Raw genomic sequence first — 24,712 nt, forward strand, 5'->3', positions numbered from 1 at the left:
AGCTTGCATGGAATGGGAGTCAGCTATGGTACAAAGTGCGCTGCTTAGTTCTATTTTTTTATTTTTTATATTTACCTAAGACTTTGATGGTAAAGGAAGCGGTGTGTGAGCAAGCTGACTCCTGTCTTGTCAAGTACCAAGTCCACTCTGATGAGCCCCTGTGGACAGCACTGCTGTAACTCCCCAAGCCTGGGCTCAGGAAGTGGGCCCTAAGCCCTGTTGCCAGCTCTTCCTCCATGCTGTCAGCTCTTCCACCATTCCTGGCGTCATTCTAAGGTCCTGTCTTCCCATAGTCTTCCCCCACCCTCTTCCTTCGTGGCCTCTACACTCAGCTCAAGTAGTAGCTATTTGGGTACTTTTCACCCAGACTTAGGAAATGTTAGCAGTTGGTCGTATTCCTGTCAGCCCTCTTACTATGGAACTCAAATAGGACAGATTCAGCTGAATTCCCAGCCCTGTAGTTGCACTCTGTCTGCCCTGCTTCCCCAAGGTAGCCTGTCCCCTAAAGGTCACCAGGATACTCCCCACGCAAGGTTTTTGTTGTATTACACATGACAACATGGAATAAAGTGTTTTGCAAATTTACTGGATGATATCCTACTATATGAAACATCCTACAACTTACTCTTCGCTCAACATTTGACTTTTGAACCTGGTCCGTGTTGCTCCATGCAGACCAGTGTTCATTCATTTGATATGTCTCCTTGTGCCATAGAAATAGTTTTACAATAGAAGCCTGTCCAGAGCCACGGGGGAGAAGGGGATTGTAGAGAAACAAGGATTGGCATCTGGTTTATGTTTACATCCTTTAGTCCTGTTAACCGAGAAGAAGATATTTTTATTTCCATGTTTGTGAAAGCTTTCCACAAAAAAATGGCATGCATTTTCTAGACTTATTAATAGGGCAGTCCAAAGGTTTTATTTTTAGATTTGAAGGAAAACAAAGTAGGCTTCTGAGATATGCACATTTCCCTGTGTCCCTGTCTCTTTTGCAACATTCCACATTGCTGCTAAAACTTGAGCACTTTCAAGCATGTGCTTACTTTCTATGTATGAATCATTTTTTAAAACATTAAAGCATTTTCGGCCGGGTGTGGTGGCTCACGCATATATTCCTAGAACTTTAGAAGGCCGAGGCGGGTGGATCGCTTGAGGTCAGGAGTTCAAGACCAGCCTAGCCAATATAGTGAAACCTCATTTCTACTAAAAATACAAAAAGTGGCCGGGCGCCTGTAATCCCAGATACTCGGGAGGCTGAGGCAGGAGAATCACTTGAACCCAGGAGGTGGAGGTTGCAGTGAGCAGAGATCGAGCCACTGCACTCTAGCCTAGGCGACAGAGCGAGACTCTGTCTCAAAAAAATAAAAAAAACATTAAAGCACTTTGTCTGGTGGTATGTAAGTTTGGCATTACTTTGATAAGTTGTATTTTAAGTCTTTCTACACATAATAACTTATTTTTAAAATATAAGTTTCCGTGTGCTTCTGGGTTTTGTGTTTTTGTAAACAGCAGAAGGTATTAGTCCATATTAAGTACTAATTTGTTCTAATATTTTCAGCTGTTTTTGGTATTACACTTGGCAAAAAAATAGACAAATGTCTGCAGTTGTGACAGTTTGTCTTTTTGTTCTTTTTAACTCCGGAATAAATAATTCTAGTGAGTTTTTTTCTTAGCTTGTAAGAACATGGGAATGACTAGAGTCATCATAACACTTAAGTAGTTATGGAAGATTGAATGTCTGTAATCAGTTGTATAAAATTTCCTAGTCATCCTTCCAGGTTGTTTAAGACAAAGAAATACATGTGTTTATTAAGCTCTTATAAAATTTAATTGTAAAACATCATTGTAGAAAACTTTGAAAATGCATATAGGTACAAAAATAAAAAATTAGCCAGGCATGCCGTGGCTCACGCCTGTAATCCCAGCACTTTGGGAGGCCAGGGTGGGAGGATCTTTTGAGCCCAGGAGTTCAAACATATTGAGACTCTATCTCTACAAAAATATTATAAAACAAAATAGAATCACTCTGGCGATTCCACTATCAAAAAAAAAAAAAAAAAAACTGCTGTTAATGTTTGGTGTGTATCTTTCTAGACCAAGGTCTCCAACTTGGGTTGAGAATTCAGCGGGGTCTGTGATCTTGGATGGGAAAAACATTCAGTCTTTATTTTCACTAATCTCTCTGAAAGTCCAGAGTTTTAGCCGGGCATGGTGGCTCATGCCTGTAATCCCAGTGCTTTGGTAGACTGTGGAGGGCAGATCACTTGAGCCCAGGAGTTTGAGGCCAGCCTGGGCAACATAGCAAGACCCTGTCTTTAACAAAAAAAATCCAGCTGGTTGTGGTGGCTCGTGCCTGTAATCCCAGCACTTTGAGAGGCTGAGTCAGGCAGATCACCTAAGGTCAGGAGTTTGAGACCAGCTTGACCAACATGGTGAAATCCCGTCTCTACTAAAAATACAAAAATCAGCCGGGCATGGTGGTGGCTGCCTGTAATCCCAGCTACTCTGGAGGCTGAAGCAGGAGACTCAATTGAACCCGGAAGGCAGAGGTTGCAGTGAGCCGAGATCCCGCCATTGCACTCCAGCCTGGGTGACAGAGCGAGACTCCGTCTCAAAAAAAAAATCCACATTTTTCTTCAATGACAGTTGTAAGCAACAGACCATGGTAGTGTTAGAATAGCAGTGACTCACCAGTAGAGATCAAAGATACTTTCATATCATATTATAGTTGTTACAGATATTTTGAAATATCATATATGCTCATCACTGCTTCAAACTTAGGGGAATTACTGAACCCATCTCTAGATCTGGTTATTTAATGATTTACTGAAGAAGCACATATTTGAGCACCAACTCTTGAAATATGTTGTTAATCAATTTCTGTGCATTTTACACATTTCAAAACATTCTTCTGAGGAGGGGTCCAGAAGGCCAGAAGGGTCCATGGCAGAAAAAGGTTAAGAACGCCTGTTCTGTACTTCATACCATGTGGCTACAAATATAAAAACAGACCTTAAGCCAGGTGTGGTGGTGTGGTGGTGCACACCTGTAGTTCCACCTACGTGGGAGGCTGAGGTGGGAAAATCACTGGAGCCCAGGAGTTTGAGGCCAGCCTGGGCAGCATAGCAAGACCCTGTCTCTTAAAAACCAATCAGGACTTGACTAGTCAGTTAGTGGGGGAAAACACAGGTATAGTAAAAGCAGTCAAAATTACACTTAAACTTAGATCATCTTATTATATGAAACATTTATTAACATGTCTAGTGTTTTGTGTATATTATGCAAAGTGTAATGCAACTAAAACTGTTTAACGCTTCTCAGTATCGCATAAATTGGTTGGTACATAATAGCCTAAAAGTTACTTTTGCTGTTGGCATTTTATTTTATTTTATTACTTACTTACTTATTTATTTTTGAGACAGAATCTCACTCTGTTGCCAAGCTGGAGTGCTGTGGTGTGATCTCAGCTCACTGCAATCTCTGCCTCCCTGGTTCAAGCAATTCTCCTGCCTCAGCCTCCCAAGTAGCTGGGACTACAGGCCCGTGCCACCATGCCCAGCTTGTATTTTGTATTTTTTGTATTTTTAGTAGAGATGGGGTTTCACCATGTTGACCAGGATGGTCTCCATCTCTTGACTTCGTGATCCGCCTGCCTCAGCCTCCCAAAGTGCTGGGATTACAGGCATGAGCCACTGCGCCCGGCCTGCTGTTGGCATTTTAAACATCCTTCCAGAGTCTTTCTTATCTGCTTGTAAGCATGTACACATGTTGTTGTTTTGAGTCAAGGTCTGCCGCCCAAGCTGGAGTGCAGTGGTGCGATCACAGCTCACTACAGCTTCGACCTCTTGGGTGCAAGTGATCCTCCCACTCAGCCTCCCAAGTAGGTGGGACTACAGGTGCCCGCTACCATGCCCAGCTAATTTTTCTGTTTTTTTTGTAGAGACGGAGTTTCACCACGTTGCCCAGAATGGTCTCAAACTCCTTTGCTCAAACGATCCTTCCGCCTCAGCCTCCCAAAGTGCCGGGATTACAAGTGTGCACCTCTGTGCGTGGCCCACATAGTGTTTTAGATGAATGAGATCATGTGTACTTTTGTAACTTGCTGCCTTTTCTCAACAAAATGTTGTAAATATCCGTGTCCATAAAAATAGACATATATCTTCACTTTTCCCTAAAATGAAAATAACTTACTTGCATTTTCTTTCTTTGTTTTTGTTTTTGTTTTGAGACAGGCTCTTGCTCTGTTGCTCAGGCTGGAGTGCAGTGATGTAGTCACAGCTCACTATAGCCTCCACCTCCAGTTTCAAGTATTCCTCCTACCTTAGCCTCCCAGATAGCTAAGACTACAGGCACATGCCACCACACCTGGCTATTTTTTAAAAATTTTTTGTAGAAATGGGATTTCGCTATGTTACCCAGACTGGCCTCAAACTGCTGGCCTCAAGTGATCCTCCTGCCTTGGCCTCCCAAAGTGCTGGGATTACAGTCATGAGCCACTGTGCCCAGCCTGCATTTTCTTATTATAAAAGTAATACATGTTCAATGGACAAAAAGTTTTCAGAAAATATACAAAGATGAAAATTAAAAACCGTCCGTAAATCTGTCATCTACAGATAAAGATAACGTCTAGATAATGTTTTTCTATCATCATTTTTAGTAACCACATAACATTTCGTTGTATGGCTATGCCTTAATTTAATGAAGAGGCATTTCCATTATTTCTGCATTTTCATGACTGAATGATGATGTGTCTGCCGGCTGATGGCTTCAACTCTGTTTTTGCATTTCAAACCTCTCTCTTGAGCTCCAAATTTGATGGCCTCGTTAGCATTTACTTGAGTTGCTCATAAGTATCTCAAATTTAACAAGTCCCAGTCTTGATTCTTTTCCCCCTTCAAACCTATTCCTCCTGTTGTCTCTATTTCAGTAAACAACATCAATATCCACCCAATTACTCAGTCCAAAATTCTAGGAGTCATCCTTGATTCTGCTTTTTTTTTTTTTTTTTTTTGATACGGAGTCTCATTCCCGTCACCCAGGCTGGAGTGCAGTGGTGCAATCTTGGCTCACTGCAACCTCTGCCTCCTGGGTTCAAGCAATTCTTCTGCCCCAGCCTCCTGAGTAGCTGGGATTACAGGCACCCACCACCACGCCTGGATAATTTTTTGTATTTTTAGTAGAGACGGGATTTCACCATGTTGGCCAAGCTGGTCCCGAACTCCTGACCTTGTGATCCGCCCACCTCAGCCTCCCAAAGTGCTGGGATTACAGGCGTGAGCCACAATGCCTGCCCTGATTCTGCTCTTTCTCTCATCATCCCTGAATCTGTCAGCAAGTCCTGTTAGGCCAACCACTTCTCAGCATCTGCACTGCCAGTATGCTAGTCCAAGCCACAAAACACCTCTCAGAGGTGTGCAACAGGACTTTGTTCTTGTGTGTGTGTGTGTGTGTGTGTGTGTGTGTGTGTTTTATGGTAGAATTATTTTATAACTTCAAGTGTAGGGATGACCTTTCTTTTAAAATTTTATTTATTTTCTTAATGTTTTATTTCCATAGGTTTTGGGGGAAGCGGTGGTATTTGGTTACATGAATAAGTTCTTGTGGTGATTTCTGAGATTTTGGTGCACCCATCACCGGAGCAGTATACACTGAACCCAATTTGTAGTCTTTTATCCCTCACCCCCTCCCACCCTTTCCCTCAAGTCCCCAAAGTCCATTGTATCATTCTTATGTCTTTGCATCCTCATAGCTTAGCTCCCACTTGTGAGTGAGAACATGCGGTGTTTGGTTTTCCATTCCTGAGTTACTTCACTTAGAATAATAGTCTCCGGTTCCATCCAGGTTGCTGTGAATGCCATTACGTCACTCCTTTTTATGGCTGAGTAATATTCCTCTGTGTGTGTGTGTGTGTGTGTGTGTGTGTGTATATATATAAAACCACAGTTTCTCTATTCACTTTTTGATTGATGGGCATTTGGGCTGGTTCTATATTTTTGTAATTGTGAATTGTGCTGCAGTAAACATGCATGTGCAAGTATCACTATGCAATGAGGAACAACTTCCTCACTGATATCCTCGTGAAACGCTACATATTTCATGGGTCTGTTTGTTATACCAACACTCAATTCTAAATGATGGAATTATTTCACATTTGGTCTCTTTTTCATCTGGCCATTATAGTTCAGTTTAAACACTGAGTTCCATTCCTGCCCCATGCTGAAGGATTTGCAGTACATCAGGCTGTAGTCCATTGATTCATTCCAGAATTGAGTAAGTAAGGTATCTATCGTACCTCAGGCCCTGTGTTGGGCAGGGATGGGGTATCCTAGACAGATTTGGTACAGCTTGAGTTCAGTGGCAGAGACAGATCTTAGATAATTATACAAGTACTTAAGTATTCAGAAGGACAAGTATGGAGGTGGGACCCCGCTACACTCCTCTACAGTCACGTGCTGCACAACGACGTTTCAGTCAGCAGCAGAGCACACATACAGTGGTGGTCCCATAAGATTAGAATGCCATGTTTTTACTGTACCTTTTCTATGTTTAGATATACAAATACTTACCATTGTGTTCCAGTGATCTGCAGTATTCAGTATAGTACCATGCTGTACATTTTTATAGCCCAGGAGCAATGGGCTATATACCGTATAGCCTAGGTGTGTAGTAGGCTACACCATCTAGGTTTGTGTAAGAACACTCTCTGATGTTAGCACAAGTAAATCACCCAATGACACATTTCTCAGAACATATCCCTGTCGTTGCGTGACTCATGACTGTACAATGGGGGAACCACTCAGCCTTGGGAGGGTTAAGGAAGTCTTCCCCAAGGAGGCAACACCGACAACAGGGAACCAAGGGTTGAACATAAGTGGGCAAGGTGCAGAGTGGAAGAAGGCCTTCCAGATGGAGAAGAGCATGTGTGAAGGCCCTCAGTCTGTCAAGAGCTTAGTCCTGTGTGGCAGGAGCTGAATGAGGGGTTAAGGGAGAGTGGCAAAGGGGCCGGGCCGTCAGAGAGGTCAACGGGCTGGATAATACAGGATTTTGGATGTTAACATCAGAGCAATAGAAAACATGAAGGGTAAGGTTGTTTGGGTTTTGAATTTTTATCAAAATATTGCAACTACTCAGTAACAAGTTAGATGTAACAAAAGAGGTTATTGTAAAAACAGCAGTCTACCCCTTCCCCTTCCCTTCCCTGACCCAGACCTGTCAACTTTTAACTGTTTCTGATTTTAGGTCCTTTGATGGTTACCTTCAAAATTGAATCATATGCTTATACATCTTTCTTGATTTGCCAACTTTAGGGAACTGTATTAACTCCCTGAAATGAAAGAGAATGACTTAGCTTACGTTACCTCCCCATGTTGAAATTCATATTCACATTTCTCTGTTATTTTATTTTATTTTATTTTTTAGTTTTTATTTGTTTTGAGATGGAGTCTCACTCTATCGCCCAGGCTGGAGTGCAGTGATGCGATCTCTGCTCACTGAAACCTCTGTCTCCTGGGTTCAAGCAATTCTCATGCCTCAGCTTCCCGAGCACCCGGGACTGCAGGCACACACCAGTGCACTGGGCTAATTTTTCTATTTTTAGTAGAGGCGAGGTTTCACCATGTTGGCCAGGCTGGTCTTGAACTCCTAACATCAGGTGATCTGCCTGCCTCGGCCTCCCAAAGTGCTGGGATTACAGGTCTGAGCCACCGTGCCTGGCCCACATTTCTCTGTAAATTTTAAACAGTATTTTAGTCCATATGTCAGTTCCCCTCTGTGTAAGATAAGGATATTAATAACCCTACTTTTCCTTCCACTTTCCCTCCTCAACTTCTGCCTCCTAAAAGCTATACTTGACAATACCCATTCTTGCGATTGTTAACATTTATGTTTTGCCCTGCAACCGCAGCCAAGTTGTAGGTTAATTCTAAAGTTGAAAATAACATTATTTACATTATTACACATGTAACTATTGTTCTTGGCAAAACCAAATAATGAATGTTCCAGGATTACATTTCCTTCTTCACAGGTCTGGACCACTCAAAGGAGAACGACCAAGCAAGGTCAAATGGATTCCCTTTTCTTAGACTCTGTCACCTGCTTAAAATCCTTGCTAGGATTTAATCTGCTTCATATTCAAACCTTGGCTTGCTTAAATAGCTCTTTGTTTTGCTCACTGTTTCCAGTTGCCTTTTTATTTTGTTTACTATTACTCCTCAATTATGTTGTAAAATGCTCTTAGCAGTGCTGTTTATTTCGTATGATTCTGCTTTTTCTCCACTGAAGACCTTTCTCTTGAAAGGCCTCTGCCCTTCTGCAATCTGGGCAAGTATTTGCTCTTTAAGGTTGCATACAGCTATACCTGGATCTTCCCTTCACTGGGCTCTTGGGTTGGAGCCCCTGTGTCTTAGAACCCATATCTTCCTTTTACATGGTTTGCTTCCTCGTTTTCTGAACTGCATCCTTAAATAATGTGCTCAGATAGAGTGCATGGGGAGTAAACTGTAGTGGATACCGTTGTCACTTACCCCATATACATTTCTTCTTTGCCCATTCCTAACAGAATCCTGATATTATTCACCTTTCTACCTTATTCCCAACTTCAGAAAGGATCCTTAAGTCATTCCACACATTGTGTTCCTTTGGCAACTGTTACTGGTCAAGTATGGACATAGGATCTAAGTTGTTTCACTCAGACTGAAGGGAAGGGCTTCGATGGCACGGTTCAGGGAAGACTTTCTCTTTTTTCTCTCTCTGGAGTAAATGAGAAAGGTGTCGCTGGGGGCCCTTTTGTAACCTCAGACTTAGGGACAAAGCCTGAGAATAAAGCCTACTCACCAAGGAAGGCGGAGCAGAGAAACAGGAAGAGCCTGGGTCTTGATGCCGTTGCTCAGCTGGTGATTGCACTGTAGCTGGGGCCTGCCCTACCTGAGCTAGGGACTCAGGTAGGATGGACTTTCTTACTGGATGAGCCAGCTTTAGTTTTATTTTCTGTTACTTGTAGCCAAAAGCATTGTAACAGATAGGTCTTCTGAGTCACTGCATGTCTGAAATACCTTTCTTCTACTCTTATACTTGGTTGACTGAGTATAGGGTTCCAAGTTGAAAATCATTTTTTTTCTCCTAACTTTGGAGGCGTCTCTTCTAGTATGCAGAGTAACAAATGCAACAAATGCCTGATGCCAATCTGATTATGGTTCTTTTGTAGGTGCCCTTCTTTTCTCTTCCTTCCCTGGAAGTTTTCAGGATTTTGTCTCTTTATTTTTAGTGTCCTGAAATCTCATGAGAATGTGTCTAGAGTTGTGTCTTGTTCACTCGTTGTACTGTGGTCATTCAATCTGAATACTTTTGTCAATTCTTTTTTTTTTTTTTTTTTTTAAATTACTAATTTACATCCTTTCATTTTCTCTATGGGGACTACTGTTTAACTTTGGACCTCTTATATTGGTCCTCTGTCTTCTCTCATATTTTTCATTTATTGGGCGGTGGGGGGTGCTCTGAATTTTGAAAGATCTCCTGCATTTATTTTCTTTTTCTTTTTTCTTTTTTCTTTGAGGCAGAGTCTTGCTTTGTCACCCAGGCTAGAGTACAGTAGCCTCATCTTGGCTCACTGCAACCTCTGCCTTCCAGGTTCAAGCGATTCTCCTGCCTCTGCATCCTAAGTAGCTGGGATTACAGGTGTGTACCACCACGCCTGGCTAATTTTTGTATTTTTAGTAGAGATGGGGTTTCACCATATTGGCCAGGCTGGTCTCAAACTCCTGACCTCAAGTGATCCACCCGCCTCAGCCTCCCAAAGTGTGTGAGCCACTGCACTCAACTTCCTGACTTTATTTTCTATCCCTTCTGTTAAATTTTTGATTTCAGCCAAACCTTTTTTTTTTTTTTTTTTTAACTTACTGTGAAGCCTGTGTGCCCACTGCTTAGATTAGACAGTTGTTAACATTTTGGCATATTTTCCTGGTCTGTGTAGATAGGGTGCATTTTTATACCATTTTGCTCACCATTTAAAAGGAACTCAGAGATGTCATGACATTTCACCCCTAAGTATTTCAGTATACATCTCCTAAAAATAAGGACATTTTCCAGTATAAGCACAATACCCCGATCACATCTTTAAAAGTTAACAATGATTCTCTAATGTTATCAGGCACCCACTTTAAATTCAGATTTCCTCCAAATGTCTCTTATCACTGTTGGGGGGCTCCAAAGCAATTAGGATTTATACATTTAATTTGAATATGCTTCCTTTGTGTCTTATTTATTTATTTTATTTTGAGACAGAGTCTCGCTCTGTCTCCCAGGCTGGAGTGCAGTGGTGTGATCTCCGCTCACTGCAACCTCCACCTTCCAGGTTCAAGCAATTCTCCTGCCTCAGCCTCCCAAATAGCTGGAATTACAGGTGCCCACCACCACGTCCAGCTAACTTTTTTGTATTTTTAGTAGAGACAGGGTTTCTACTAAACCATGTTGACCAGGCTGGTTTTGAACTCCTGACCTCAAGTGATCCGGCCACCTCGGCCTCCCAAAGTGCTAGGATTATAGGCATGCACCACCGTGCCCAGCGCCTTTGTCTCTTTCAACAAGAACAGCCTACCCACCTCTCCTTCACTTGTGATACTTTTTGAAGCAGTCTGCTCAATTGTCATATAGAAGGGCTCACATTTTAAGATACACATATATTTTTAGAGATGGCATGTCACTATGTTGCCTAGGCTAGCCTTGAACTCCTGGCCTCGAGTAATCCTCCTGCCTCAGCCTCCCAAGTAGCTGGGACTACAGGCTTGTGCCACCACGACTAGCTGGCCCACATTTTAGATGTCTCTCTTTTCTTGTGATATAATTTAATTAGTTTGTCCATATATATTACTTGTAAATGAGAAGTTAGGTCTACAGGCATGTTCAGGTTAAACATTTTGGGCAAGAATATTTCATAGGCAGTACTGTGTACTTCATATAGCATCAGCTTACCAGGCACTTAATGGCTCGTTACCCTGTGGTTTGTGATGCTACGTTTTACAGTTGATTAAAGGAGAAGGAGGTCGGGCGTGGTGGCTCAAGCCTGTAATCCCAGCACTTTGGGAGGCCGAGACAGGCGGATCACGAGGTCAGGAGATCGAGACCATCCTGGCTAACACGGTGAAACCCCGTCTCTACTAAAAAAATACAAAAAACTAGCCGGGCGTGGTGGCGGGCGCCTGTAGTCCCAGCTACTCAGGAGGCTGAGGCAGGAGAATGGTATAAACCTGGGAGGCGGAGCTTGCAGTGAACAGAGATCCGGCCACTGCACTACAGCCTGGGCGACAGAGTGAGACTCTGTCTCAAAAAAAAAAAAAAAAAAAAAAGAAGGAGGTGACTGCCAAATCTCCCCATTGTAGATGTACAGTTTTCCTGTGGTAATATATAATCTGTGATGTCATGCTTTGGCACCAACAAATATCCTGTTGCCCAACAGCCATTTGCATAATGATTTTAGCATTCATTGATCCTTGCCTGAAACCATTATTACATTGGGGGTTGCAAAATGATAGTTTTTTTAATTATCACCTCTTCTACATTTAGTACTGTCATTTCTCTATAATGAATTTTCCCTCATCAAATAAGGAGGCATTATATTTCCCCCTAAAAAGACAGTATCGATGCTTAATCTTTGCCTTTAATTATTACATTTCAGAGTAAGGAGTTGGTATAATCACCTCAAATGGTGGCAAAATATTTGCTGTTGTGTTTCCTTTTCTCTTTCATGTCAATGTGGACTCATAGAGATTTATTTATTAAATGTTTTACAATTCAAATTGGGTCAACGAGAGTCCCTTCATGTTGGTGTCTATATTCTCCTGGCATACCCTCATTAATTAGTCTTTGAGCAATTTCTTGTTTTCTGGCACAAGATATTCCATCCCAATATGTGCTTTTCCTGTCCTAGAACTGGTTGCAGGGAGAGCTCTGGTTCTTTTTAGTGGCAACGGCATTTAGAATCCAACATGTGGGGGCTAAATGTGCTGATTCTTACTGGGGTAGCGTTATATCTAGGCACTTTCAGAGGACACAGCTAGAAAATATATTCAGTTTTTATTTTTTATTTTTTTGTAGAGACGAGGTCTATGTTGCCCAAGCTGGTTTCGAACTGAGCTCAAGCAGTCCTCCCACCTGAACCTCCCAAAGTGCTGTTAAAAAAAATTAAAAAATGAAAGTGCTGGGATTACAGATGTGAGCCACTGTGCCCTCAATTTTTTTTTTTAAGTCATGAATGCATAATGATGTCTTCTATGGCAATTTAACATTACAGGGTTCTTTTTTAACGTTATTTATTTATTTATTTTGAGGCAGGGTCTCACTCTATTGCCCAGGCTGGAGTGGTGCAGTGGTGTAATCCTAATTCACTGCAGCTTCAAATGCCTGAGCTTCAAACAATCCTCCTCCCTCAGCCTCCCGAGTAGCTAGGACTACAGGTGCACATCACCAGGCCCGGCTAATTTTTAAAAATTTTTTGTGGAGATGGGGGTCTCGTTTTGTTGCCCAGGCTGGTCTCGAACTCTTGGCCTCAAGTGGTCCTCCCATCTCAGCTTCCCAAAGTGCTGGGATTACAGGTGTGAGCCACCACGCCTGGCTAACTTTTATTGGATCTGTATATATATTTTCCTTACACTGAAAATGTTGGGTCTTACTAATACTAATATAGTTACTTATTTGCTTTATCTTGTAATAGACAAAGTTACAAAATTATAATACCAATATTACGGTTAATAGCCGGGCATGGCGGTGCACGCCTGTAGTCCCAGCTACTCAGGAAGCTGAGATGGAAGGATTAGCTTGAGCCTAAGAGTTTGAAGCTGCAGTGAGCCGTGATTGTGCCACTGTACTCCTACCTGGACAACAGAGTTGGGTGGGGGTGGGGAGTAATAATAATGGTAAGACCCAGAGAAAGCCCCAAATATTTGAAAATTAAACAGTACACTTTGTAGCTTCCTCACCTCTCTCAGCCTTCATAGAACTGAAGAGAATTAGGGCCTTGCACTAGATTAGGCTTTGCCTTAAGGAAATGTTGGGTTTGGTTTGATCTTTTATCCAGACCATTAAAACTTCCTTGATGTTTTTTAGTAATAAGGCTGTTTCGCTTTCATGTCATTTGTGTTTTCACTGGAGTAGCACTTTTAGTTTCCTTTAAGAACTTATACTTTGATTCACAACTTGGCTAACTTTGGTACAAGAGGCCTACCTTTTGGCCTCTCGGCTTTCAACATGCCTTCCTCACTAAGCCTGATCATTTGGTTTTTGGTTTAAAGAGAAAGACATACAACTCTTGAATGCTTAGAGGCCATTGTAGGGTTGTTAATTGACCTGATTTCAGTATTGTGTCCAAGGGAATAGGAAGGCCCAAGGAGAGAGAGAGAGAGATGGGGGAACAGCTGATTGGTGGAGTAGTCAAAATATACACATTTATCCCTTAAGTTTGCCATCTTTTTTTTTTTCTTTTTTTTTTTTGAGACAGAGTCTCAGTCTGTCACCCAGGCTGGTGTGCAGTGGCGCAATCTCAGTTCACTGCAACCTCTACCTCCCGGGTTCAAGCAGTTCTCCTGCCTCAGCCTCTCGAGTAGCTGGTATTACAAGCATGCACCACCACACCCGGCCAATTTTTATATTTTTTAGTAGAGACAGGGTTTGCCATGTTGGCCAAGCTGGTCTCGAATTCTTGACCTCAAGTGATCCACCCGCCTCGGCCTTCCAAAGTGCAGGGATTACAGGTGTAAGCCACTGCACCTGGCCAACTTTGCCACCTTTTTTTTTTTTTTCTTTTTGAGACGGAGTCTCACTCTGTCACCCAGGCTGGAGTGCAGTGACGCAATCTCAGCTCACTGCAATGTCCGCCTCCTGGATTCAAGCGGTTCTCCTGCCTCAACCTTTTGAGTAGCTGGGACTACAGGCATGTGCCACCATGCCCAGCTTGTTTTTTGTGTTTTTAGTAGAGACAGGGTTTCACCATGTTGGCCAGGCTGGTCTTCACCTCCTGACCTCAGGTGATCTGCCTAACTCAGCCTCCCAAAGTGCTGGGATTATAAGCATGAGCCACTGCGCCTGGCCAAGTTTGCCATCTTTTATGGGTGCACTTTGTGGTGCCTCAAAATGATGATAGTACTAACATCAGAGAGCATTGATCACAGATCACCATAACAAATATAATAATGAGAAATTTGAAACATTGTGAGAATCACCAAAATGTGACAGAGACATGGAATGAGCACATGCTATTCAACATTATACTAGAGGTCATAGCCAGTATAATGATGCAAGAAAAAAAGATAAGAGGCATTGATATTTAAAGGAAGTAAAACTGTTTCTATTTGTAGGTAATGTAGAAAATGTGAAAGAAACTATCAAAAAGAAAGAACCTACTAGAACTAAAAAGTGAATTCAGCAAGGTCTCAGGGTACAAGATCGTTATTCAAAATTTTCCTGATTTTCGGGGTAACATGTTCAATATTTCACAGTTAAGTATAATCTTTTTCTGCGAAAAGCCTCTTGGTTGCAGATAGTGAGTTTTTAAGAAATTAAAGGTGTGTGGCAGCCCTGCATCAAAAAAAACCTCACTATCTGCAAAGTACAGTGAAGCGAAGCACAATCAAATAAGGTGTGCCTGCATATTACTACCAAGAGGCTTTTCGTAGAAACACGAGTGTGCTTCAACATTCAAAAATCAGTTAGTGTAATTCACCTCGTTAAGACAATAAAGGAGGCCCGGTGCGGTGGCTCACGCCTGTAATCGCAGCACTTTGGGAAGCCGAGGTGGACAGATCACTTGAGGCCAGGAGTTTGAGACCAGCCTGGCCAACGTGGTGAAACACTGTGTCTACTAAAAATAGAAAAATTAGCTGGGCATGGTGGCATGCACTTTTACTCCCAGCTATTTGGGAGGCTGAGGCAAGAGAATCCTTGAACCCGAGAGGCGGAGGTTGCAGTGAGCTGAGATCACACCAGTGCATTCCAGCCTGGGCAACAGTGAGACCCAGTCTGCAAAAAAAAAAAAAAAGATAATAAAGGAGAAAAACCATATAGTCTATTCAATAAATACAGAAAAAGCATCTGACAAAATTAAGTGCCCTTTCATGATAAAAACTCAGCAGATTAGAAATAGAGGAAGTGCATGTATGAAAGAGCTATAGATATAGATTGTACTTAACTGTGAAATATTGAACATGTTACCCCGAAAATCAGGAAAAAGGCAAAGATGTCCACTCTAACCACTTCTATTCAACATTATACTAGAGGTCATAGCCAGTATAATGAGGCAAGAAAAAAGATAAGAGGCATTAATATTTAAAGGAAGTAAAACTATTTCTATTTGTAGGTAATGTGAAAATGTGAAAGAAACTATCAAGAAGAAAGAACCGCTAGAACTAAAAAGTGAATTCAGCAAGATCTCAGGGTACAAGATCATTATTCAAAAATTAATCAGAAATGAAATTTCAAATGCAGTACCATTAGGAATAATTTAATAAGTGTACAAGATTTACACACTGAAACTGAAAATGTTGCTGAAAGAAATTAAAGACCTAAATAAATGGAATGATGTACCATGTTCATCAGCTGAAAGACTAAGTGTCTTTACAATGTCAGTTCTCCCTTCATTGAACTGTAAATTCATAACCCCAGTCATAACTGCAAAGTTTTTTTTGTAGAAATGGATAAGTTGATTCTAAAATGTATATGGAGGCTGGGCACGGTGGCTTATGCCTGTAAACCAGCACTTTGGGAGGCTGAGGCAGTCAGATCACTTGAGGTCAGGAATTCGAGACCAGCCTGGCCAACATGGCGAAACCCCGTCTTTACAAAAAATACAAAAATTAGCCAGACAGGGTGGCACACACCTGTAATCCTAGCTACTTGGGAGGCTGAGGCATGAGAATCACTTGAACCTTGAGGTGGAGGTTGCAGTGAGCCGAGATCGTGCCACTGCATGCCAGCCTGGGCGACAGAGTGAGACTTTGCCTCAAATAAATAAATAAATAAATAAATAAAATGTATATGGAAATGCAAAGAACCCAGAACATCCAAAGTAATCTTGAAAGAGAACAAAATTAAGGGGCTTATGTTATGTGACTTTATAGTCATTTGATTTTTAACAGAGGCACCAGAACAGTCCAGTGTGGGAAAGGAAAGTCTTTTTAGCACATGGTGCTGGATGATAGCAAATGACATCCATACCAGACAAATGAACCTTGACCTTACCCTAAATATTAGTTTCCTAGAGTTGCCACAAACTAGGTGGCTTAAAACCACAGAAATTTGGCTGGGCGTAGTGGCTGACACCTGTAATCCCAGTCTTTGGGTGGCCGAGTCAGGCAGATCACCTGAGGTCAGGAGTTCAAGACTAGCCTGGCCAACATGGTGAAACTTTGTCTCTACTAAAAATACAAAAAACTTAGGTGTGGTGGTGCACACCTGTAATCCCAGCTGGCCGAGAGGCTGAGGCAGGAGAATTGCTTGAACCTGGGAGGCAAAGGTTGTACTGAGCCAAGATTGCACCACTGCACTCCAGCCTGGGTGACAGAGTGAGACTCTGTCTCAAAAACAAAACCACAGAAATTTACTGTCTCGTAATTACAGAGTCTAGAAGTCCAAAATCAACTGTCAGCAGGGCCATGGTCTCTGTGAAACCTGTGGGGGAGTCCTTCCTTGCCTCTTCCTAGCTTCCAGTGGTTGGCAGCCTTTGGCATTCTTTGATTTGCAGCTGCATTACTTCAGTATCTGTCTGCCTCATCACACAGCATTCTCCATGTATGTCTCTGTTTTTACATGGCCTACTTCTTGTAAGAACAACAGTAATATTGGATTGGTGCCCACCCTACTCCAGTGTGACCTCATCTTAACTACACCTGCAACAACCCTGTTTCCAACTAAGGTCTCAGTGTGAGGTACTGAGGGTTAGGACTTCAGCATATCTTTTTTGGGGGACATAGTCCAACCCATAACACTACCTCGCACCGTACATAAAAATTAATTCATGAGAGATTATAGGCCTAAATGTTTTAAAAGCTAAAGATATAAAGCTTCTGCAAGAAAACATAGGAAAATATCTTTGCAGTCCAAAGAAAAAGGTGTGGCACACACCTGTGTTTTTTTTTTTAAGCACAGTTTCATTCTGTTGCCCAGGCTGGAGTGCAGTGGTGCGATCTCAGCTCACTGCAACCTCTGCCTCCCGGGTTCAAGTGATTCCCATGCCTCAGCCTTCCAAGTAGCTGGCATTACAGGTGTGCGCCACCATGCCTGGCTAATTTTTGTATTTTTAGTAGAGGCAGGGTTTTGCCATGTTGGCCAGGCTGGTCTCAAACTCCTGACCTCAAGTGATCTGCCTGCCTCGGCCTCCCAAAGTGCTGCCACCGTGCCAGGCCAAAAAAAGATTTATTAGGATACATGAAGCAATAACTATTAGAAGAAAAAATAAATTGGACTTCATTAAAATTCAAAACTTTTGGTCCTCAAAAGATATCATTAAGAAAATGAAAAGACAGAGCTGGGCGTGGTGAGGCTTGCCTGTAGTCACTACTGGGTACTTGGGAGGCTGAGGCAGGAGGACCACTTGAGCCCAGGAGTTCTAGGCCAACATAGGCAATATAGTGAGACACTGTCTCTTAAAAAAGAAAAAGAAGGCCGGGCGCGGTGGCTCAAGCCTGTAATCCCAGCACTTTGGGAGGCCGAGACGGGCGGATCATGAGGTCAGGAGATCGAGACCATCCTGGCTAACACAGTGAAACCCCGTCTCTACTAAAAATACAAAAACTTAGCCGGGCGAGGTGGCAGGCGCCTGTAGTCCCAGCTACTCGGGAGGCTGAGGCAGGAGAATGGCGTGAACCCGGGAGGCGGAGCTTGCAGTGAGCTGAGATCCGGCCACTGCACTCCAGCCTGGGTGACAGAGCGAGACTCCGTCTCAAAAAAAAAAAAAAAAAAAAAAAAGAAAAAGAAAAGAAAAGAAAATAGGCTGGGAGCTGTGGCTCATGCTTGTATTCCCAGCACTTTGGGAGTACAAGGCAGGTGGATTGCTTGAGCCCAGGAGTTCAAGACCAGGCTGGGCAACATAGCAAAATCCCATCTCTACAAAAGATACAAAATATTAGCCAACCATGGTGTCATGCACCCATAGTTCATAGTCCCAACTACTCAGGAAGCAGAGGCAGGAGGATTGCTTGATCCTAAGGAGGTCAAGGCTGCAGTGAGCCGAGGTCACACCACCGCACCCCAGCCTGGGTGACTGAGTGAGACCCTGTCTCAAAGAAAATGAAAAGATAAGCCCACCAAGAAAATAGTTGAGGCCAGTCATAGAAAAAATAGAAAGTCATATATCTGACAAAGGATTTGTATTCAGGAGAAGAATTCCTACAACTCAGTAATAAAAAGACAACCTGATTTTTAAAGGGTAAAAATACTTTAATAGATACTTTTTTTTTTTTTTTTTTTTTTTGAGACAGAGTTTCACTGTGTCACCTAGGCTGGAGTGTGGTGGTGCCATCATACATAGGTCACTGCAGCCTTGAACTCCTGGACTCAAGTGGTCTTCCTGCCTCAGCCTCCTGAGTAGCTAGGACTACAAGCACGTGCCACTATGCCTGGCTAATTTTTAAATTATTTTTGTAGACATGGGCTGGTGTCTCTGTGTTGTCTAGGCTGGTCTCGAACTCCTGGGCTCAAGCAATCCTCCCACCTCTGCCTCCCAAAGTGCTGGGCCACCACGCCTGGTATGGTGTCACCAGACATGAGCCACCACGACCTGCCTGATACCTTTCTTTTGTTGTCTGTTTATTTCTTGTTTATGGGTGTTTCTGTTCTGATTTTATGACTATTCTATATTCTAGGATTTCTCTGAGAATATTATTTGTTTCCTCTAAGGACAGACTTGGTCTCTCTTCCATGGGGCTGGCTCTTGAGCCACTGGGGATGAGGAGAGGAACTGGGTAGCTGCCGCACTGCCGCTTCTCTGCTGTGGTGGAGTGGCCTGTTGCCTGCGGGGTCTGTCTCTGAAGGGTGGTTTGGAGAAGTTCTGTAGAGGCGAGGCAGGGGTCAGCTCTTGCCCCCATGGACCCTTAGAGGCTGGGAAAAGGTAGGCATCACCTGGGCTGCTGCCAGCCACTTCAAGAGCCTTTGGGTGGGTGGGGGAGGCGGGGAAGGGAAGGTTCTAGCTATTGATTTAGAAAGGACCCTTTGATTTCTTGCCTGAGGGAAGAAGTGGCACCTTGCCACTCCAAGTTTGCTCTGCTCACCAGCCCCAACAGCATCAGCCTCACCTGGGAGCTTATTGAAGGTGCCCTGCCCCAAAGCTTGTGGGTCGAGATCTGGCAGTCAGCAGCCCCCAGGTGTTACACACATGAAAGCACTGCTTGCCCCTCCTCTGGTCTGGTCTGGTCTGGTCTGAGAGCTTCTTTGGGGCCCTGACAGGTATACAGGCTCTCATCTGCTCTATCTCTCTTGTAGTACATTCCTCTCTGTTCCGTTAAGTCAACATGTTCCTGCCTACTTTCAGCGTCTAGAAATTTGCTGAGCATATCTTATCCGTTCAGAGGTCCTCTCCTGTTATTGCCTCTGTTAGAAATTTCTTCCTTTTCATATGTCTGTACTTCTGTTTCTTTGAGGTTTGAAGGGTCAAGTGGCAAATAAAGGTACGCAGTTGGCCATCCTCTGGTGAAGGCTTTTAAGCCAGGAATAACAAGATCCATTGTGTCTAAAACTAGCAAAAACCCTACCTGTCACATGGTGAACTGAATTAGAGGTGATGGGGACAGAAGCCAGATTGGAGTGATGGAAGGTGAGGGAGTGGAGGTTGGGTATAGACAACTCTTTTTAAGAAGTTTTGTTGTGATGGTGACCAGAAAAATAGGAGTGGGCTAAAGGGGGATGAGGGTGTTTTTCAGGTGGGTGAATATGAGAGCATGTTTGCATCCTTCTGGGAATGGCCCAGGAGAGAGGGGAGCATGAGGAGGAGAAAATGGGGACCTGCAGGAGCAGACTTCTTGTGTGGAGGGGGGAAGCGGCATCTAGAGCTGTTGCAGAAGGTGGGCTTTGAGTAAATGCTTCCTCTAGAAGTTGCACAGACTTTGTTAAAGCTCAGAAGCTGAGAGAGAATTAGAGCTCAAGTTTACGGAGTAGTCAGAATAAAGTACTCCTAACTGTATTCTCACAGAGTGCAGGAAGCCTGGGGTCTGAAATCAAGATGTTGCGGGGCTCCACTCCCCCCAGAGCCTCTAGCATGGGATCCTTCCTTGCCTCTTCCAGCTTTTGGTGGCTGCCTGGCAGTTCTGGACTTTCCTTGGCTTGCAGTTGCGTTGCCCCATTCTCTGCTTGTGTCTTCACATGGCCTTCTCTGTGTCCCCGTATTCTTCTCTGGATGCTTGTCACTGTATTAGGCCCACCCTAAATCCAGGATGATCTCATATCAAGATCCTTCATTTAATTACAGCAGCAAAGACCTTCCAAATAAGGTCAGAACCACAGGGTCTGAGGGTTAAGATGTACACCTAACTATTCAGGGCTACCATTGAACCCCTGTAGAAGCCTGTCCATTTCCAGGATAGCAGAGCCCAAGGAAGGACCAGAAGTCCCCCCAAAACAGTTGTTTGCATTCACCAGACTCTAAGCTATAAGCAGATGGGCAGTGGCAGTCAGTCCTAATCCATATACCATTGGCAACAATAGTTTAGCCTAAAGGAGTTCACTGTAGACATACGAGATGCTTATCTTCTGCTGAGTAGTCCTCATGGTAACATCCGTATCATTCCTGGCTTTGAGTGACGGCGCTGTACTCTTGTCTGGTGCCCATACTTCAGCAGATGTAAACAAGACAGTGCTCGTTAGTCACCAGAAAGTTTCTGTAGTTAAAAATCAAGTGATCCCTTGAGTCCATTCTAATATTTGTCTGTACCATGTTCTGTGACGAGACATGGAAACAAAACATTAAGAAGTGAAAGTATCTTTGATTATGCTCTTGAAGACAACTTTTTTTTTTTTTGAAACGGAGTTTCGCTCTTGTTGCCCAGGCTGGAGTGCAGTGGTGTGATCTCGGCTCACCGCAACCTCTGCGTTCCCGGGTTCAAGCAATTCTCCTGTCTCAGCCTCCCAAGTAGCCGGGATTACAGGCATGCACCACCACGCCTGGCTAATTTTTTGTTTTTAGTAGAGATGGGGTTGCACCGTGCTAGTCAGACTGGTCTCGAACTCCTGACCTCAGGTGATCCACTCGCCTTGGCCTCCCAAAGTGCTGGGATTACAGGCGTGAGCCACTGCGCCTGGCCAAAGACAACTTTTTAAAGATGCATATGCTCCAAGCCGGGTGCGGTGGCTCACACCTGTAATCCCAGCACTTTGGGAGGCTGAGGCGGGCGGAACACCTGAGGTCAGGGGTTGAAGACCAGCCTGGCCAACATGGTGAAACACTGTCTCTACTAAAAGTATAAAAATTATCCGGGTGTGGCGGTGGGTGCGTGTAATCCCAGCTACTCGGGAGGCTGAGGCAGGGGAATAGCTTGAACCCCAGAGGCGGAGGTTGCAGTGAGTTGAGATTGTACTGCACTCCAGCCTAGGCGACAGAGTGAGACTCGGTCTCAATAAATAAAAATAAAATAAAATAAAGATGCGTATGTTCTGAAGGCTAACTACATTTTGTTCTTTCTCAAACAACTTTTACAGTGGATAGTGCTGTAAAGGTTGTTTAGCTCTGGTCGTTTTTTTTGTGATCTGCAAAAGGAGAGATCCTTTTCCTGTTCACTGCCTCTAATACCCAACTCTAATACTCCTTTGACCTCACAGGCACTTAGAATCCATCAGTGGCTCCATCTTTTCTCAGACTTCACCTCCTTTGTATCCTTATTCCTTTCCTTCATAGCTTCAGTGCCAGTCAGAGACGTCGTTACTCCCTGGCACACTACCTCAGCACTTCAGCACTTCCTTGCTTGGTTATATTCAGTCGACAAAGCCCCAGCCTCGTGAAATTCAGTCATGTCTGCCCCATGCCTGCTCCATCTTGAAGCTGAATGTGACTCCTTCATTGATCCCCCTTTAAGTTTATGTCCACCCCAGGTAAACTTCTTGCCGCCAAGCCCACCTGCATACTGCAGTTCCTGGGTCTCTCCTAGCCCCTCCCACCCTCCTCATCAGCTGTCACACCTCCTTGCAGCTGATGTCTTAGTTTCCAGAGAGCACAGAAGCAAGCTCAAGAGAATGTCTACAGCGTCTGCTCCTTTGCTCTGCCTCCCTTGTGCTGTCATGGAACGCCTGTCCCAGGCCCTCGCTGCTGTTCTAAGGCATCTCTCCAGTCCTCTACTGCACTCTCCTGCATCAGAGATTCCTCCCTCGCCTGCCCTAGAAACTTGTTGCTACTTCTCCCACCTTGATAAAAGCTGCTCCCAACCCCCCTCCTGTCTAGCATCTCTGCTTTCCTTTACCAGCAAGACTCCAGTCCCTGTCCCCACACTCTCTTCAACCTTCTACAATGTTCCTTTGCTGCCACAGCTCTGCCAAGCTGCTCCATGAGGTCTCCAGTGATGACCTTCATGTTGTTAAATCTGGGAGCTGCTTGTCACTTCTTGTCCTGGAGCTGTTGTCATCAGTTAACCCCAATACCCATACGAGGCAATCCTTTCCCTCCCTTGAGTCTCTGCACTGATGTGCACCTTCTCAGTGCAAACCACAGCTTTTGTCTCTTTCTAGCTGAATACGTGACTGACTGTGCTTATCTTAGCTATCACCCCTGCCGGAGCAGAAGCTCCACAGGACAGGATTGTCTCCTTGATTCACAGATGTAGCCCAAGCTCCTAGAACAGTGCCTGGCATCTGTGGGTCCTCAGGAAGTCCTGGGTGAGTGTGTGAATGTCTGTCCTCCTCAAGTCTTTTCTGTTTCGCATGTGATGTTGGAAGGCCTCAGGCTCAGGCTTTTCTTCTCCACCCTCACTCCCGAAGTGATTCCGTCCAGCCTCATGGCTCCTAAATTTATGTCTCCAGGCTGACTGGGTCACGGGAACTCCTTATCCTCCCCAGATCTTCTCTTTCCCTGGTCTTCTCCTTTCCAGTAAACAGCAACTCCAACTCCCTGCTCCTCAGGCCAGAAACCTGGCGCTGGTTATCTCGTTTGTCCACAAATACTGTGACTCCACTTGCAAGATGGATGCAAAATCTGATGAGTTCCCCTGCCTCCACTGCTCCCACCCTGGTCCAGGTGTCCGGCTTCCCTGCCTCTGCCCTTGCCCCCTGGTTCTTGGTTTAGTTCTGCAATATTGTGTGCCACACCAGGGTGCTCTTCTGTTCAGAACCCTCCAGTGGGTCCCTGCTCACTCAGAATCACAGCCCAACAGGATCACCTCTCTTGCCACTCTCCCACCACTCATGCACTGCGGCCTCACTGGCCTCCTGGCTCCTCCCTGGACCCTCGAAGTATACCCCTGCCTCAAGGCCTTGACCTCTCCTCTGCCCTCTGTCCCAGGTATCACGCATGTCTGCTCAAGTGTCACCTTCTCAGTGTGACCCTCCCTGAGCACACCCCTGTCTGTAAATCAGGCAGCCTGCCTCTGCCCCACCAGTTCCCCCTGACAAGCATAGGACTTGTCACCATCTGCCACAAGCTGTGTTACTGCTTGGTTTTGTTTGTGCTCTCCCACTCCCTTCCCTCCCTTTCCCCACTCCTGTAGAATCTGAGTCCCATGAGGACAGAGGTTTTTTTTTTTTTTTGCCTCTTCCTCGATATGTCCTCAGTGCCTAGAATCATGCATATTTTAATTTATTGAGTGAATTAACAAATAAATTCTGTAGTGGGACATTGCCCTAAGGTTTTGTCTTATAAGAGGGATGAAGAACATGCAGCCTGCTCTGCTGTTGGCTCCTTAGCTTCTCCATGGCTAACAGGAACAGTATTGTTTATGGGTTAATCAAAGCCGTAGTCATGAGTTAGAAGGTATACATAAAGGCAAATATGTGGAGATTGAGTTACTTTGGCGGGGGAGGGGTGGAGTGCAGTTATCTGAAAACATGGAACAAATCAGTGAGAGTCTAAATAGCACCCACATATTTGCCCCTCTTTTAAAACATACCTCCTTTATGAGCATATAATTTAACAGCACAGTTTCCCAGTGCAGCTTTGCGAAACAAGAGAAATGAATTTTGAGGGCTATCGGGTGCCTTTGCAATCTGTGGCTTAGTATTTGTGTGGCAGCATTTGTGTTTTGCCAACAGATGCACTGCTTAAAGTACCCATGAGAATGGCCTCTGTGGTTTCCTGCTTGCTCAGATGGAACCTTAGGAACTGATTATTGAGAAGAGGTTGACACTACCCACCTCAGCTCCCAGGCTTCAGGGCCTTGGTTACTACTCCTTTGGGCCCTCACTGACCCTTGCAGATGTCTTTGCAACCTCTGTAGCCAGAAGTGACAACCGCTTTCTAGCATTTTGCTCTTTCCCTAATGGCTTATGAGCTTCTTGAGCACCAAAGCATGTGTGACTCCCTCAGGCCTTCCCCTGTATAGTATAGCACCACTAACTGTAAGTATAAGGAGAAGGAGTGAGCAATTGATGGTGTCCCCCTGGATCGCCAAGGGAATGGGAAGGGGCAGGGTTTCTGGATTCAATCACGTGGAATCTAGTCGTTGGTGACTAAATGTGCCTGTTACTTGGGGCCAATGTCCAGGTTCACTCAGGAGGTTTAGCCTGCTCGTTTCCCTGCTAGGTATCTATACTTTGGGAGAGC

The 24,712-nt window shown here is 44.2% G+C and overlaps 1 protein-coding gene across 5 annotated transcripts in view; it reads left to right on the forward strand.

Moving 5' to 3' along the window:
* LOC105467307 (methyl-CpG binding protein 2) overlaps positions 1–24,712 on the forward strand; it is a 77,849-nt gene that overhangs the window by 14,479 nt on the left and 38,658 nt on the right. The gene's annotated exons all lie outside the window — the stretch shown is intronic.

This window comes from Macaca nemestrina, chromosome X (assembly GCF_043159975.1).
Source record: "Macaca nemestrina isolate mMacNem1 chromosome X, mMacNem.hap1, whole genome shotgun sequence".
In the NCBI taxonomy this organism is placed as follows: Eukaryota; Metazoa; Chordata; class Mammalia; order Primates; family Cercopithecidae; genus Macaca; species Macaca nemestrina.